Source organism: Patagioenas fasciata, chromosome Z (assembly GCF_037038585.1).
Source record: "Patagioenas fasciata isolate bPatFas1 chromosome Z, bPatFas1.hap1, whole genome shotgun sequence".
In the NCBI taxonomy this organism is placed as follows: Eukaryota; Metazoa; Chordata; class Aves; order Columbiformes; family Columbidae; genus Patagioenas; species Patagioenas fasciata.
Window position 1 is genome coordinate 64,101,584 of NC_092560.1, and position 6,000 is coordinate 64,107,583.

The following is a 6,000-nucleotide window of genomic DNA, read 5'->3' on the forward strand; positions in this document are numbered from 1 at the left end:
ATAAACATTAGGCAACTGGATGTTACAGAGCTGTGGGAAAGTAACGATACATATGGAAAATAAGTGGTAGCAATTCAAAGTTTCACATGTGGAACTTCAGTTTCTTTAAAATAGACAGGCAAAAATCCTCTTCACTTAAGCACTTTTAGACATATGGGCAGCTTACTCCACAGCTGTTGTTCCCTAGTATCTTTCCTGCTTCTTCCTTTGATCTTCTACATGTTATCTGAGTACTTGTTCTCAAGGCCTGGTACTTCTGAAAGGTTCTGAGTTATCCAAGATGCAGCTACAACTGTTAAAATATAATGCATGGTATACAGGAGCATTGAATAATAAAGTTAGTTTGGAAAGCTTGGGTTTGGGGCCAGAAAGAGAATCTTGCATCCAAGCAAATCAGCTAAGTAGAGGAGAAATCTCTAAATACAGGCTGAAATTCAGAAGTTATCATAGTCAAAGAGCACTGGCACCATTGTGGCAAGGATATAATTAACAATTTTTAATGAAAAAATGAATCTGAGAGATTTTACAAGCCACTGGAAAGAACATTTGAAATGCTACACCACTGTATTACAGTGTCACTGAAAGAGGGAATCAGGTTTTATTCCAACTTCAACTCGCTCTGGTTGAAAAAGAAAGTTGAAAACATCTGACAAGTTTTCACATAAAAATTTACACTTTCAGCATGCTGCTATCTGAAAACTGGTGGGTTTATTATTCCAGAATTAGGCATACACACACAATTACTGCTATTTTAATTAGTGTTTTCTATAGATAACACTTTATCTGTGACTCCAAACCAGGTTTGTTAATCATTAGTAAGAAGTTTTTACAGAGAGGCTAAATGAATTGCTCCAAGTAGTTAAATTAATCAAACAATAGCTTCACTCCCTACACTGGAAAATTTAAATTGGGCTTTGCAGTTTTCCTTGCCAGCATCCAGTTTTATTTTCTGAAATACTGACAATGATTCAAAAATGTTAGAAATAGACAGAAATTGGGACATTTTAGGAAATAAGAGATTTTTCCAGCATGGATTGTTTTGTTATCAGTATGATTATTAACATCAGATACCAACACATTCTGTCTGAACCTCACCAGTTCAGACCTTCCTTTTGACTTTCTTGAGAGGTATATTGATGTTATTCTTCATCCTGTCCTACTGTATCTCTTATGAGTGTTAAAAAGTTCTCTTCACAACGTTGATAATTATTATCTTTACAGGCAGTAAAATGTCTTTTTCTAGAGAAAACTATAAACATTTTTCTGTACTAATATTGCCCTAGGTAGAGGCCAATGACATGGAGATAACATTTCCATCCTGCCTACACTGTAACCTCCACTGTTAGAAACACCAATAGAGTTGCATTAGTGGATGGAAAACAAAGAAAGAAACAAAAATCCGTACAGACATTTATCTAAGGTTGTGGCATGTATTTGCTGGAATTTCTACATACGATTCAATTGCCCTTTTTACTTTGACTGATACAAGTGGTTGGACATCAGCTCCTGGAGAATGATTCCCTCTACCTTCTTACTCGGGGAACACGTAAATTTTAACACATATTTTTTCTAATGCCCTGTTTACTTCCCACAGTCATTTCTGCTTCTAATTCAAAATTTCTGTCTTAATTTTTACAACATACCATAGTCTTGCATTTAAGAAAGAGTATTTCAAGAAATAGCTAGATATCCTCCATTAAAAAAACAAAACGGAACAAAAAACACACAAAACAACAAAACAAACAAACAGGTAACATTAATATTCCACAGTCTCATCACTGAAGTAAATTATTTTTGGAACCACAGTTTTAGACAACAGATTTCCAAATTCAAAACAAACAGATTTAACATAGCAAAAAAAGAGGGAAAACTGAAGTGTACATCAGCTAGGTAAACAAAGTAGTAAAGCATTAGCATTAAAAAAGTAGTCAGTGTTGAGCAAATAAGTGATTTTTCTTACTTTTAGTTACATGTGTTACCTGCTGCCAAATTTGGGCTTGTGCCAGGAGCTAGCTGTCGCTTGCAAGTATGTTTAGTATAGTGTAAGAAATGATATAGGACCATTCTGTATTTTATGCGCCAGGGAAATCTAGATCTGAGAAGATCACGTGTAATAGAAAAATTAAGAGCCGAGATATACCTAGAGTGGTCAAAAAGATTTGTGAAACAATGTTTGCCTCTAAAAAGCCAATTTCATGCTTCCTTCTCTACTAGCATTTTGTATCAGTTTCCCTGCAGGGAACATCAGACTTTCTAGGCTGCAGTTCCAGGTATAGTGGGCAAATTGTTGATAACAATGATTTTATTTTATGATGGTTATGTTGTGATATGGGAATTATGGGAGTTTACAAGGCGAAAAAAGAAAAAAATAGAATTTTACATTGAAATAGATCAGATACCATCATTTTAATGAAAGTGATGAAAATAATAGCTTTACACAAAATTTTATGGAAACAGACTGAGAACCAAGCCTTATTCAACTGCATTTAGTAGCAAACTTACTAATAGATATGATACTGTAAATTGTGGTTACCTATCATAACAGAGAGGAATACTATCACTCAGGACTAATAACTAGTTTCTCCTCTTCTGCACTGTGTTTTACATCCTGTTTTTTAAGACTGGCAAATGCAAATTTTACTTTCTGAATGTATTCTTACAAATTCCATAAATACAACTATGACTTAATTATTCTCATAGTGTGGCTGTTCTGGTTTACATCTTCTATTTGTGTGAACGGGCAACCTCTCGATCATGTTTCTCTCTTAAGTAGACTCAATACATGCCATTGCACACGTAATTTTTTAAAATCAGTTTGTAGATTTTGATGATCTATTGATTATACCATGTCTTCAGTAATAAACACACACATATTCTTCATTTGCATTTTGACTGAAAGAACTTATTTACTAGTACTTTTGGATAGCCTTGACATATTCAGTTTTTCCATTAAAAAATATTGGATTTCTAGTTAGAAACACCCAGCTTTGTGAATAAGAGTCATGTTCATACTGCAGTGATTCCCTCATGCCTGATTTTCAACCCTTTCTGTGCCTTCCAGTCCTTTAACATGAGGTTCCCCACTGTCCTTTCAATGCTTCCTGTCGCTGTTGGCACTGTCAACTTCTCTTCCTTAACACCTGGGATCTGCATCATTCATCAATTTAATCTCAGCTGATTTACAGTTTTCTAGACTGAAGTATGGAATCTATTTTCTAGTCCTCTTTCTTCTTTCTTGTTAAAAAATCTAGGGAGTTTGTATGAAAGCGAATATATGTTGTTTTTTATAATACTTAGTGTTAGTAGAGAATGCCAGCAATCTTTACTGACAAATATAAGAGTCAAAATGCAACCCCCTCACCCAAAATAGCTTAAAGTTCAGATAAACAGCCAAGGGAAGAAGGGCTGAATGAGAAAGAATGGGGAAGTAGAACAACTGAGCATTTCAGTTGTATCTTTATCTTATTATGCTATTTGTTCCCTCTTTTTTTTTTTTTTTTTTTTAGCTTAGAAGTTTAAAAGTGTAGAGTATTTTGTTTTCTATCACTGCTCTGTGAACATTTCATTGTGAGGGGATCTAACATCTGTAGGCCTTTAAGGCCCACATAAGGGTATCAAACAGGAAAATAATCCTCTTATTTGTTTTTTGTTTTCCTTTTTTTTATTTTTCTTTCTATTAGAGAATTTAAAATATTTGTTTAGCAAAAGAAAAGGAAATGTATTTATCAAGTTTTTATTCTGATTTTGGAGGACTGATCTGTAGATGTCAGTACCCCAGACAAATCTTATTTATACAGATTGTTGTAGTATTCAAACTTGGGAGCGGAGCAACAGTTATTTCAGTGTTTGTTATGAGATTTCCGTTTTTCCAAAGAAAAATGCTCTTTCAAATAAAGTTGTTTAGGATTCACATGCACTCCTAAATTGTGTAAGTTTCTGCTGATATAATTTAGAGCAGATGCATTCTGATGATAGAAAATTTTACAAGAAAGGGTAAAAACAGTTTACAATTGTTTTAAAGCATCATTTAGAGTCTGTACTACACCCCAAATGGATAAGACTGAGTATATTGGGTCCATGGCCAGCACATATCCAAAGCTGTTCCTATTTAGAGCAGTTTCCATACTGTGAGTCTTATGTAATCACATGAAAATTATGAAGAAAGCTTCCCACCCTGAAAAATCTCAAGGAAGATTAATGGTGCAAATACTGTCTGCTGTCCTGCAAAGATGAATCGCTCAGTGACCATAGTACAGTCTCAGCTGGAGTAAGTAAGTTTAATTTGCATGCTGGATGTTTGCAGTGATGAACAGCCCTCAGAATCTGGAAGAATAATGTAGTGTGTCTTTTACCCAGGAAAAAGCTTATTTGAAAATTTTATTGTTACATTTTAGTAGCTACTGTGGACAATGCGATTCCTCTCTAGTCTGATCAACAAAAGACCTTTTTAAAATATAACATACTGTTTTAATTTCTGTTTCACTGATTAAGTTTATATCCTGCTAGGTAATCTTATGGATTGAAATGTGCATTTTCAGAAAAAATTCTTCCTCACAGTTTTACCATCACTTCATTTTCCTGAGTTTCCCTAGAAATCTGAATAACTATTGCTTCAGGCCTAACAGATATACTGTGCTAGTATTACTGAATCGTATCATTTATCTCTTAGAATGTTCATAAATGATTAATTGGACAAGACATAAAAATAAATACATTAAAATGAACAATGCGTTAAAATAACAGTCAAATTAAGGTGCACTTTCCACAAAAGGTACATTCTAAATTATGTTAGTTAAATATCTTACTAAAACGGTAATCAAAGGAACCCTCAAAAAGAACCAATGGGCTTAAAGGATTTTCTTGTGCTGTGAGGGATCTTAAGGTAAATTAAATGAAAGTGTAAGAAGACTTTTGAAATGGTACCAGACAGTCCATTTGCTGATATATTTTAGAATTACAGGTCTATAAAACAACTTCAAAATACTTTTTTCATAAGGTAACAACATCATAGGAATATAAATGTATTCTGCTACTGGGACAGGCAATTTGTGATAGATTGATAATGACATTACCATAGCTTGGTATCTACCTGGCATTATTGAGCTCTTGAAAACTTTTGCATCTGAGATTTACATCAGACATTTTCTCATTTTAAAGAAGTTTCACTACCCTTAATAGATTTTTTTAAATGTGCATGATTTGTTTTAGTGTTATGAGTTTGCCAGGTTTAAAAAACATGCTAACATTTTGCAGTGTTTGGAAACCTAGTCAGGAAAGCATCATTTGTGCAGAGAGAACAAAAACAAACTAAGCAGTTAAAAACTAACTGTAATTAAATTCAATTTAATACAAATAGGAACTGAGTTTATTTTTTTTTTTAATTTACAAACCACCACAATAAGTAATTTCTTCTGGTATGGGATATTTATGCAAGAAGTATCGAAATAACAAGCTGGAAATCTTATTACCTAATCAAGATTGTGGTCTCTGGCCTAAGTAACTTCGTTGGATCAGTCTCATGATTGAAATACAGATATAGAAAGTTAAAACCTTATTAGGAAGGACAGACAGAAAAGGAGAAATAAGATATATTAAGGGATACATGCTTGCTCTGAGAGGCAGAATCTGTCAGGAGATGAACATGTTTAAAGTCCATAGTAATGATAAAAGAGATAAGTAACAAAGGTGCTTTCATGGTTAGTCAAATATATAACATCAATCCAAGGCGATGAGGCAGATGAAGGAATTTCAGATTAGGCTGAACTTTGGTAGAAGTAAAGCATGTAGCAGAATGAAAAGTATAAACAAATTATTGGAATACATTGGCCAAATTTTTTATTGCGACGCTTAAGAAGGAAAACAGAGTGAAGTGCATCTGACATGGAAATCATGGGCATAGAGTTGTTTGAGAATTTGAAGGTGAAAAGCAGCTTTGACGATTGTGGCAACAAAATTATGCATGTCATGATTCCTAGGCAGAGAATAAAAATACCATTAGTA